At 38.0% G+C, this 11,748-nt stretch overlaps 1 long non-coding RNA gene across 1 annotated transcript in view; it reads right to left on the bottom strand.

The window, feature by feature from the left end:
• LOC112822720 (uncharacterized) overlaps positions 1-11,748 on the bottom strand; it is a 52,103-nt gene that overhangs the window by 15,836 nt on the left and 24,519 nt on the right. The window contains exons 2-3 of the long non-coding RNA XR_003207766.2: positions 7,941-8,070; positions 5,267-5,325 (exon numbers count right to left, since the gene is read on the bottom strand). This is a non-coding gene — a long non-coding RNA (uncharacterized lncRNA). The remainder of the gene's footprint in view (positions 1-5,266; positions 5,326-7,940; positions 8,071-11,748) is intronic.

The raw sequence follows: 11,748 nt of genomic DNA, 5'->3' as shown, positions 1-11,748 counted from the left end.
TAGAAACCAAAAGAACAGTAGAACAGATCAATGAAACTAGGAGCTGGTTCTTTGAAAGAATTAACAAGATTGATAAACCCCTGGCCAGACTGATCAAAAAGAAAAGAGAAATGACCCAAATCAACAAAATCATGAATGAAAGAGGAGAGATCACAACCAACACCAAAGAAATACAATTATAAGAACATATTATGAGCAACTTTATGCCAGCAAATTAGATAACCTGGAAGAAATGGGTGCATTCCTAGAGATGTATCAACTACCAAAATTGGACCAGGAAGAAATAGAAAACTGAACAGACCTATAACCACTAAGGAAATTGAAGCAGTCATCAAAAATCTCCCAACAAACAAAAGTCCAGGGCCAGATGGCTTCTCAGGGGAATTCTATCAGACATTCAAAGAAGAATTAATACCTATTCTCCTGAAACTGTTCCAAAAAATAGAAATGGAAGGAAAACTTCCAAACTCATTTTATGAGGCCACCATTACCTTGATCCCCAAACCAGACAAAGACCCCATCAAAAAGAAGAATTACAGACCAATGTTCTTGATGAACATGGATGCAAAAATTATCACCAAAATACTAGCCAATAGGATCCAACAGTACATTAAAAGGATTATTCACCACGACCAAGTGGGATTTATCCCTGGGCTGAAGGTTAGTTCAACATCCGCAAATCAATCAACGTGATACAATACATTAACAAAAGAAAGAACAAGAATCATATGATCCTCTCAATAGATGCAGAAAAAGCATTTGACAAAAGTACAGCATCCTTTCTTGATCAAAACTCTTCAGAGTATAGGGATAGAGGGTGCATACCTCAATATCATAAAAGCCATCTATGAAAAACCTACAGCAAATATCATTCTCAATTGGGAAAAGCTGAGAGCTTTTCCCCTAAGGTCAGGAATGCGGCAGGGATGTCCACTGTCACCACTGCTATTCAACATAGTATTAGAAGTCCTAGCCACAGCAATCAGACAACAAAAAGAAAACAAAGGCATCCAAATCGGCAAAGAGGAAGTCAAACTCTCACTGTTTGCAGATGATATGATAGTGTATGTGGAAAACCCAAAAGACTCCACCCCAAAACTTCTAGAACTCATACAGGAATTCAGTAAAGTAGCAGGTTATAAAATCAATGCACAGAAATCAGTGGCATTCCTATACATCAACAACAAGACAGAAGAGAGACAAATCAAGGAGTCGATCCCATTTTCAATTGCACCCAAAACCATAAGATACCTAGAAATAAATTTAACCAAAGAGGGAAAGGATCTGTACTCAGAAAACTATAAAATACTCAGGAAAGAAATTGAAGAAGACACAAAGAAATGGAAAAACGTTCCATGCTCATGGATTGGAAGAACAAACATTGTGAAGATGTCAATGCTACCTAGAGCAATCTACACATTCAATGCAATCCCCATCAAAATACCATCCACTTTTTTCAAAGAAATGGAACAAATAATCCTAAAATTTGTATGGAACCAGAAGAGACCCTGAATAGCCAGAGGAATATTGAAAAAGAAAAGCAAAGCTGGTGGCATCACAATTCTGGACTTCCAGCTCTATTACAAAGCTGTCATCATCAAGACAGTATGGTAATGGCACAAAAACAGACACATAGATCAATGGAACAGAATAGAGAGCCCAGAAATGGACCCTCAACTCTATGGTAAACTCATCTTTGACAAAGCAGGAAAGAATGTCCAGTGGCAAAAAGACAGTCTCTTTAATAAATGGTGTTGGGAAAATTGGACAGCCACATGCAGAAGAATGAAACTGGACCATTTCCTTACACCACACACAAAAATAGACTCCAAATGGTTGAAAGACCTAAACGTGAGACAGGAGTCCATCAAAATCCTAAAGGAGAACACAGGTAGCAACCTCTTCGACCTCAGCCACAGCAAATTCATCCTAGAAACATCGCCAAAGGCAAGGGAAGCAAGGGCAAAAATGAACTATTAGGATTTCATCAAGATAAAAAGTTTTTGCACAACAAAAGAAACAGTCCACAAAACCAAAAGACAACCGACAGAATGGGAGAAAATATTTGCAAATGGCATATCAGACAAAGGGCTAGTATCCAAAATCTATAAAGAACTTATCAAACTCAACACCCAAAGAACAAATGATCCAATCAAGAAATGGGCAGAAGACATGAACATACATTTTTCCAAAGAAGACATCCAAATAGCCAACAGACACATGAAAAAGTGCTCAACATCGCTCGGCATCAGGGAAATCCAAATCAAAACCTCAATGAGATACCACCTCACACCAGTCAGAATGGCTAAAAGTAACAAGTCAGGAAACAACAGATGTTGGCGGGGATGCGGAGAAAGGGGAACCCTCCTACATTGTTGGTGGGAATGCAAACTGGTGCAACCACTCTGGAAAACAGTATGGAGGTTCTTCAAACAGTTGAAAATAGAGCTACCATACAATCCAGCAATTGCACTACTGAGTATTTACCTCAAAGATACAAATGTAGGAATCCGGAGGGGTATATGCACCCCAATGTTTATAGCAGCAATGTCCACAATAGCCAAACTGTGGAAAGAGCCAAGATGTCCATCGACAGATGAATGGATAAAGAAGAAGTGGTATATATACAGAATGGAATATTATGCAGCCATCAAAAGGAATGAGATCTTGCCATTTGCAACGATGTGGATGGAACTGGAGGGTGTCGTGCTGAGTGAAATAAGTCAATCAGTGAAAGACATGTATCATATGACCTCACTGATATGAGGAATTCTTAATCTCAGGAAACAAACTGAGGGCTGCTGGAGTGGTGGGGGGTGGGAGGGATGGGGTGGCTGGGTGATAGACATTGGGTAGGGTATGTGCTATGGTGAGCGCTGTGAATTGTGCAAGACTGTTGAATCACAGATCTGTACTTCTGAAACAAATAATGCAACATATGTTAAGAAAAAAGAAAAAGAAGAAGATAGCAGGAGAGGAAGAATGAAGGGGAGTAAGTCGGACGGGGAGACGAACCATGAGAGACGATGGACTCTGAAAAACAAACTGAGGGTTCTAGAGGGGAGGAGGGTAGGGGGATGGGTTAGCCTGGTGATGGGTATTAAAGAGGGCATGTTCTGCGTGGAGCACTGGGTGTTATGCACAAACAATGAATCATGGAACATTACATCAAAAACTAATGATGCAGTGTATGGTGATTAACATAACAATAAAAAATAAAAATAATAAAAAATAAAAACTAATGATGTAATATATGGTGATTAACATAACAATAAAAATTTTTTTAAAAATGTTTGTGTAACTCAATCTATAGCCCTAGAAAACATCACAGTTCCAGAGCTGTCATTCTTCTCCCACTCTATTTTTACTTATTATTATGTTTTGGTTTTGGTTTGCTTTGTAGGATGGGAGAACTGAGTTTAGGGTCAACAACCCAATCTTGAATTATGATGAGATTCAAAAAAGTCCCCATCACCACGAGCAGATCTCTGACAGCACTAAATTTTGTTATTAATAACTATACAATTCATCAGCATGTGAGACACTTTTGCAAATGAAATAGCTCATCTTTTTTCTAGCATACCAATAAATGCCATCTACTTCTCACATTCCCCACATGAACTGAGTTCAGTTACAGAAAGGGAGACCCTTCTGTATCTTCAGTTTTATGAACTCATGATTTTTTTTTTCTGAGCACGAGAAGACTTGTTTCAGAGCCTGTTGCTCTTCTTAAACATGCTTAAGGAGCTTTTTGTTTTGTTATTTTCTCCCTTTGAAGCAAGTTAACATTTCTTTTTATTGTTTTGATAGGAAAACTTCAAAAGCTATTGGAGCAAAATAAGCCTACAGATACAAGTTTTAAATCTATAAGAATGCCATTCTTCTCTGATTTACCAAGATTTCCAGGAAGGCAGGTGACTCAGTTCCTTTGTGTCCTTCCTCTAGTCCTTACCTCTCCAGCGGGTGCTATAAATATTTGTCAGAAGATTTTTTTTAAACTGGAGAATATTACTGAGTTCTTATATAACAGATCTTATACTATATACTTTTATGTGTATCATCCCATTAAAGATCACAAAAACTCTGTGAAGTACATAAAATCGTTATCTCCATTTCTAGAAGATGAATCAGAGAGATTATGAAATTTACCCAGGTAAGTAAACAGCAGAGCCCAAGATGAATCTAACTAAATTTGTCAGGCTCTAAAGCCTATGCTTTTAGCTATTAGTCAGTCGCCAATGGAAACAACTCTACTGGGTGCCAAATAGGTCATGTGTTTCCCTCTAGTCTTCAGTCCTCCTTGCTGTTAGTTGGGGCCTCATGAGCCATCTAGCAATGGGATGTGAGCAGAACTGCTACATGCTATTTTCAGTCTGAGGTAATTGAGGGTGGGGTGGTCATGTAATTTCTTTCCTCCTGCTGTAGCCAATCTGGAAGGCACACGTTGGCAGTATTCTAAAGTGGCAGAACCTCCAAGTGCCCAACTTTCTGAGTGTCTAACATGGAACAAAGCTACCCTCCACTTCCAAAACGTGCTTTAGATAATTTGGAGGGTAATTTGTTACTTTGGCAAAATCCAACCTTTCCTGACTAATATAGTGTTCTGTGAGAAAGAAAAAAACAAATTATTTAGTGACTAAATGGGTATATGATAGATTTCATTGGTTCTGAGTATATATTATATTAAGAAGGATACATAATTCTCATAATTGTCAATAGATGATATCACACACCTCACATAAAAATTTATTGGAAGTTCTGAGATTTCTTTTTTTTAAGATTTTATTTATTTGACAGAGAGGGAGAGACACAGCAAGAGAGGGAACACAAGCAGGGGGAGTGGGAGAAGGAGAAGCAGGCTTCCCACTGAGCAGGGAGCCTGACGTGGGGCTCGATCCCAGGACCCTGGGATCATGACCTGAGCCGAAGGCAGACACTTCACGACTGAGCCACCCAGGCGCCCCTGAAGTTCTGAGATTTCTTAGTGGAAGAACAGAATAAAGTATACAGATGTCATTAAATACTACCAATATTAACTTTTTGAGAATATTTGCTTAAGCATTTTTTTCTTCCTTTTTAATCTAAGAGGATAAATATTATTGAACTTTTAACTTAGGGGGGAAAAGGGTGACATGATATCCTGGAACTTTTTATTCTTCAGTTAATTACAATTACTATTCTATCTGATTATAAGACACTTCTAAGTCAGGCCTATCTGAGACCAAAAAAATTGGGGAGAAAAATGTTCAAGTGCTGGGGGACTTACCAGGGTGAAATGGGGAGAAGAGCCTGCTTGATAGAAGCTGTAGATAAGGTCTTACTCCTCTACATAAAGATTTCAAGACAAACAGGAATCAGAGTTTCAAATAGCGTTAGTCTCTGCAAAATATGACTCACTCACATAATGAGGTTCAATTTGTTCAAACTGGAAAAAAAGATTGTTAGTCACAGAATTATCTTTTCTAAAAATGCGCACAGAAAATATCATTAGAAACTTTACTTTGGGAGCAAAGAGAGTATATGTGTCTCAGTACAGAGTAACCAAAACCATGGAATATCACAACATGTGAATAGGTAAATGAGTGAAATCATGTAGCTAAAGCTGTTACTTTGGGTTAGGAGCCAGGAGGCTTAGCTGTTGTTGATTTTTGTTTTGTTTTCCTTTTTTGTTAAAGATTTAGAGACAGGGAGAGAAAGAGAGAGCATGCACATGAGCAGAGGGGAGGGACAGAGGGAGAGAGAGAAGCAGACTCCCCACTGAGCAGGGAGCCTGATGCTGGAATCCATCCCGGGACCCTGGGATCATGACCTGAGCCAAAGGCAGACGCTTAACTGACTGAGCCACCCAGGCGCCTGGCAAAGCTATTTATAGGATCATAGGCAAGTCATTAACATGCCAGGTTCAGCTTTGTGTAATTTGTAGAAATTTGTGTAATATGGCAAATTAATGTCTGAAATATCTCTAGTCTTAATATTCTGAAAATCTCTAACTCTTACAGCATAGTCGTTAAAAACCTATGCTCTGAACAGCTTCATAACCTGATAACATTACCTAACCTTTTTATAATTAAGTTGTCAAATTTAAAATAATAATGGATCTCTCTCATAAGGTTACTGTGTAAATAAAGTTAAGATAATGCAAATAAATGCTGAGAATTATTTAAGAAATAAGAATGATTTTTATAGATAAAAGAACACATATTTTCCAAAATTGTTTATGCCTTACCAGATGTTGGGGAGGCAGAATTTTTCTCTGACCCTTTAAGGTTCTTTTGTCTGGTTTAAGAATTAAATTGACATGAGACAGATTAACAGAAGAAAATCAAATTTAATTATGTATGTATTGGGGCCCCATAAAAAAATATGAGACCTAAGCAGTCAAGCAATTGAGGCTCATATACCTTCCAGAGCTAAGAAGAAGGAGTTAGAGGTCTGGGACTTAAGAGGGAAGGTAGACAATTCATAGGAAAAAGAAAAAGAATAAAGGCTTGGTAAACAAATGTTTGGTGGGCCATACAGAAACAATGGGACACAGAAAGAAATTTTCACCGACTTTGTTAATCTCCTCCCTATCACATCTAGTTCAGATTATGCCGTACTTCTCTATGGTGATAATTCCCTTCCTGGAGCAGGTCCTCTATCTAAATTCTTTTGGGCAGTGAGAGGGAAGGTCAAAGGTTCTTTCTGAGCCTTCTGTTTCATAAAAATAAGCAGCCTAAAATAAGTCACATGCCAGAGACACATTTTCTCTGGTGGCAAATTATTCACCCCTACACAGACAATTTGACTAAGTTTTCCCCTAAGAAATGATCTAATTTGAAGTTGGCTAAAATGGGGTTTACTTAATGCAGTCACAATTTGTGTAAATCACTCAAGTTCTTACATGTTAATTCTAAATGTCTTTGCTCACGTTTATTTCCCTACAGAGTTTGATCTCATGTTCTCTTCAGAGTGAGTTGGAACTAGTTGAATGTTGCATGCATGATAATATTTTGCACATTTACATAATTCCTTTATCATTATTTTTTAGTTGAAGTAGTGTACCAATGAAAGGGTTCTTTAATAAAGTTACTGTCCTTTTTTTAGGAGCCAGTTATGTCAGTTCATTTTCTCTATTCTCAATATGATGTAGATGAGCCTTAATCCTCAGCTGGAAACTGATCTAGAAGGGGGGGGGACAGAGGCACACCAAAACTGGAAGAGGTTTCCTTGCACTGTTTGTCACTGTGACTAGAACAGTCAGTGATCTGTTCCCAGGAAGCAAAAGCATAATAAATAGGAAGCTTGGAGGATGGGAAACCTCGTTAAGTGACAACAAATGAGGACTCTGCTAAAATTTTGGCCTTTCTCAGATGATTTTAAAGGAACTCAGTAAAGATAATTGGGTTGGTATTTAAATAGAAGTAAGGAGAGGCAAGCAGAGTGGTAGGGATAAGAACTCTTATGGAAAGGTAAGTGTCATAGTGACACTCCCTTCTCATTCTCTTGGTAAAAAGACATTATCTAACTCTGCAGTTTACTTTAATACAACCTTTCTTTTATGAAATCAGAGGAAACCTATATTATATATATATATATATATATATATATATATATATAACTTTCTTTAACATGAAAGGCTTTTATGTATTTAGGTGTACCCTCTATTTCTGGCCCCTAAATTCTAGATTAAGCAAGAGAAATACGCTTATATTCTACCTTTATTTTTCCTTCCTTTAACATTATGGAAGGAAGAAACATTCCAGTGTAAAAGTCAGAAAGATGTGTATTGGCAAATTAACCACAAACACACATATTGTGGAATCTACAGATGTTCTATGGCTTAAAATTTCCCCATTTCTACAAGTCAGTATGATTTTCACTTGCTCAGCTCAACAGAATCTCAACGTACTCCCATGGGATGTTTCTGCCATTACCTTCCAAAAGGGATTAATTAGTACCTGGAAAAGTCATGCTGGAGTGTTGGTAATTGCTCAACTACATGCTGAGACTACAGTCATTTCCAGAAGGAGAAAGGGTGATCTGCTGCCGATATAGTAGGTAAGCTTTGTTTATACACTCCAACATTAACTGAAAGACAAAGGAGAACTAACTTCAGTAAGGAATTTTGCAAGTAAGAGTCAACATACGATGTCACTTCTTACTAGAACCTTGCCATCGCCAAGTACAGTTTGTTCAAGCTGAGGCCTGCCTGTCTCTTTCACAGTGACACCAGCATCTGACACATTCAGGGGAGGCGAGGCTATAATCTGAGCCAAGATACTAATTATAAAGAACATAAAAGGATGCTAAATTTGGCTGGTGAACAAAAGCAAATGACTGTTCTTTTAAAAATCAGTTCTAACATTTGATCTTCTTAATCATCTAGGGTGATTGTAATAACACTGGAAAATAACACTGCATAAAGGATTAGTAAACACTGCTAAGAAAGAACTAGCCCAAAGATAACAAAATTATATTTGGTTAAGAAACCTGATTCTCTATTAAGCCCTTCCTCCTTATATATTCAACCTTTCTGTGCTTTTTGCAATAGAAGACAGCTCTGGTTTGCTAAATCATTGCCTGATTTAATTATTCATAACAATCATCTTTAACAATATGGATAAAAATTTTTATTGTTTTTTTTTCTTTTTTTGCTTGGCGGGGAGAAGAGTTCTTTTGCTCTTAGTGAAACCTACATGATTGAATGTATTGTACAGAAGATTGTCACAAGCAGAGAGTGCTTGTTCTTAGCCACATGTTCTCACTCTGCACGGCTCTTTGCTCTTCAGTAATGCCTTCTTAGGGACGCTGTCCCCTATTGCCTCATCCCTTCCTCCCTTACAACTTCACGAACCCAATTCCACTTGAGCTTGTTGTGCACCCTCTTCTCGAATGAGGACAAATTGATTTAGCTTCAGCATTCCATTCCACTGACACCTTTCCCAACTACAGTTCACATTCAAGTCTGGGAAACCCTCCTCGGTAGTATAAGCAAAGCATGTACTGGCTGTGTTGGTTGTCAAAGAAAACCCAAATCCTGTCAAAACGTCTCAATGCCTACAACATTTATAACACGGTTACAGAAATTGGTATCAAAGGCACTTTGAGTATATTTTTTCCCTAAAAGCTTAGGTAAAAATTAACTGATATAACCAAAACGAAACCCTGATCCTCCAAGGTGGAGTGGGAGAGTTGTTGCAAAGAAAAGACTCACCCAGGAGAGACTATCGATTTTGAACCTTGCCAGATGAATCTAACTCATAACATGCTCTAAAATGCTCCAGGGAAAAAGAGTCCCCTTTGTTTCTATTCTCTGAACTTTCTTCCGGGATAAATTCAGGCAGTTTTCCAATTCATGAATACTTCCCTCCAGCAAGGGCTGATCACTGCAAATGTGTTGCCGGGATGGCAGACTCTTCTTTGGCAAAAACCCCAGAGTAAATAGATAATGTGCCTGGGAAACCAAGTTCGCAATCCTGGGAAGGTCAACCGAGATGGACTGCAAGAAAGTCACTTTTCAATCCTGCTGATTTCTTCTTCGGTAAGCAGTGCGGGGAAGCACAGACACTGGCAATACTGCTCTTCAGGTAAGTTTCACTCATTTAGCAGCAGTAGTAAACCTAGGAGGCTGACTGCAATGAGCAAACCACAGTAATGCTGGTAAACAAGTGTTCACACCTGTTAACAGCTGTGTGGGTTTGCTGTAGCAGGTGTGCTACGTAAACTCAACTCAACGCCACATTTATCACTTTTTAAGAGTTATCAAACTGCACCATGCAGATGATCCCTCTGGCTATTGTCACAAATAAAGCTGGGTGTCATTTGTCAGGGGCCTCAATTAAGTGGATGTACAAGCACAATGTAAATCAGAGATCATATCACATAGGCTCCAATTAAAATTCTGTACTATAAAAGATACTCCAAAGCCGTAGTCCTGGATGACTGCCACAAACCACTTAATTCTAATATTTTTAAGAAGCCAATGGAAAACTTTCTTGATGATTTTTTTTTGCGGGGGGAGCAATCACAAAGGCAGAGGCATTTACAATTGTGTGAACAATTGTGATGAAGAGATGTAGATTTCTGATTAAATTGCTGCAAAGCCAATCAAAACCAGACCTGCCAATTTGCAAATTATATTATAAATTCTGTGGTAATGATGGGAGAGAGACTGGGTGGCAGAGTTTCTAGGTACTACTTAGGCAATTAATTTGATTGTAAATTTCTCCCCCTGCTACATCACATACTTAATAAGTTGAATACTCCTACCATAGATAGTGAGCCCCTTGAATGCTGAATCACAGAATTTACGAGTTGGAACGTACTTTAGGAGTTGTCAAATATGTCCTCCCTCTGATATAGTAAGATTTTCCACATAATGCCTTTAAAGTCACTGATGAGCTTCTTCTCAAATATTTCTACCAATCAAGAACTCCATATTTCACAAGAATTATATTTTATCTCTGAAGATCACATTCCTCAATTAAGCTAAATTATACTTCCCCATAATTTTATACACCAGTTCTATTTCAATCCATTTGTTCCTACTGCTTCTCACAAGAATGTAGGTTTCATGTGGGCAGAGGCTGTGTCTGTCTTGTGCATTTTTTACCTACATCATCTAGTACATGGCATGGGGGTGGACAGAACCAATACATATGTTTATTGAATGAGTGAAACAACAGACAGTAACCTCCTTGTAGCGTCTCAATAATCTTGAGGGGTTCCTGGGTGGCTTAGTCGTTAAGCGTCTGCCTTGGGCTCAGGTCATGATCCCAGGGTCCTGGGATCGAGCCCCCCATCAGGCTCCCTGCTCTGTGGGAGCCTGCTTCTCCCTCTCCCACTCCCCCTGCTTGTGTTCCCTCTCTCGCTGTCTCTCTCTGTCAAATAAATAGAATCTGAAAATGTTTAAGAAGAGTTAAAAATCCTTTAATTCACATCTCAGCTTTCAATTTTTACTCCTCTATTTTACCATCCTGATTGCTCATTTATGGGCTTATTTAAGTCTATGTATGTGTGAGTGTGTGCCTTGAGAAAGAGAAAATATACCTATGCCTTACCATATTACTGCTAGTATTCCTTAGTCATTAACAACTTTAAAAAGGTGTAATCATTTTCATCTAGTCAGGAGTGCTTTGTCCTAGCGTATCAAAATCATGATCTATAACTCATAGATGAGGACCCCATCCAAACTGTGACTCAGCAAATCTTCTTGTCTCTTTCAAAGTCACAGGTTTAAATAAGAGCAATATTAAAAACACCACATATTCCTTCATTTCTATCAGTTTCTTATGCAGACCTTGAAATATACCGATAAAATAGTCCCCATCAAAATGAAGACAACAGATTTCTAATTGATATCACAGAAGTCTGTAGGGACCCTCAAAATTTAAATTAGAGTGAACTATACACTTTCCCTTTTTTTAAAATAAAATTGGAGACTTCAGAAAGTTAGAAAATTCAACTTTTTATTCTTCTCTTCTAATTTATTTGTTGTACTTAATTCTCAGAATTGTTAGCAGCCAGAACTGACATTTTTGCCAATCATGAACAAAGACTATGAAAACTTCCTGGGGTCAGCTCTTTCTAAGAGAAACTAGTGAGTGTTTATTTAGTACCTCCTGAGTTCACACAATGAGTATTTATTTAGTGCCTACTATGTGCAAGAAGCAATTCTAAATACCATCTCTTATAAACAGTTGGGATAGGAGGAATTGGAGAATAAATACAAAAAATGAGTAAAAAATGTATATATGAGATAATGCT

The sequence above is a fragment of the Callorhinus ursinus genome, unplaced genomic scaffold (genome assembly GCF_003265705.2).
Source record: "Callorhinus ursinus isolate GAN/ISIS: 27379988/994484 unplaced genomic scaffold, GSC_fseal_2.0 scaffold8, whole genome shotgun sequence".
Lineage (NCBI taxonomy): Eukaryota > Metazoa > Chordata > Mammalia > Carnivora > Otariidae > Callorhinus > Callorhinus ursinus.
This window is presented reverse-complemented; position numbering and strand designations above follow the sequence as displayed.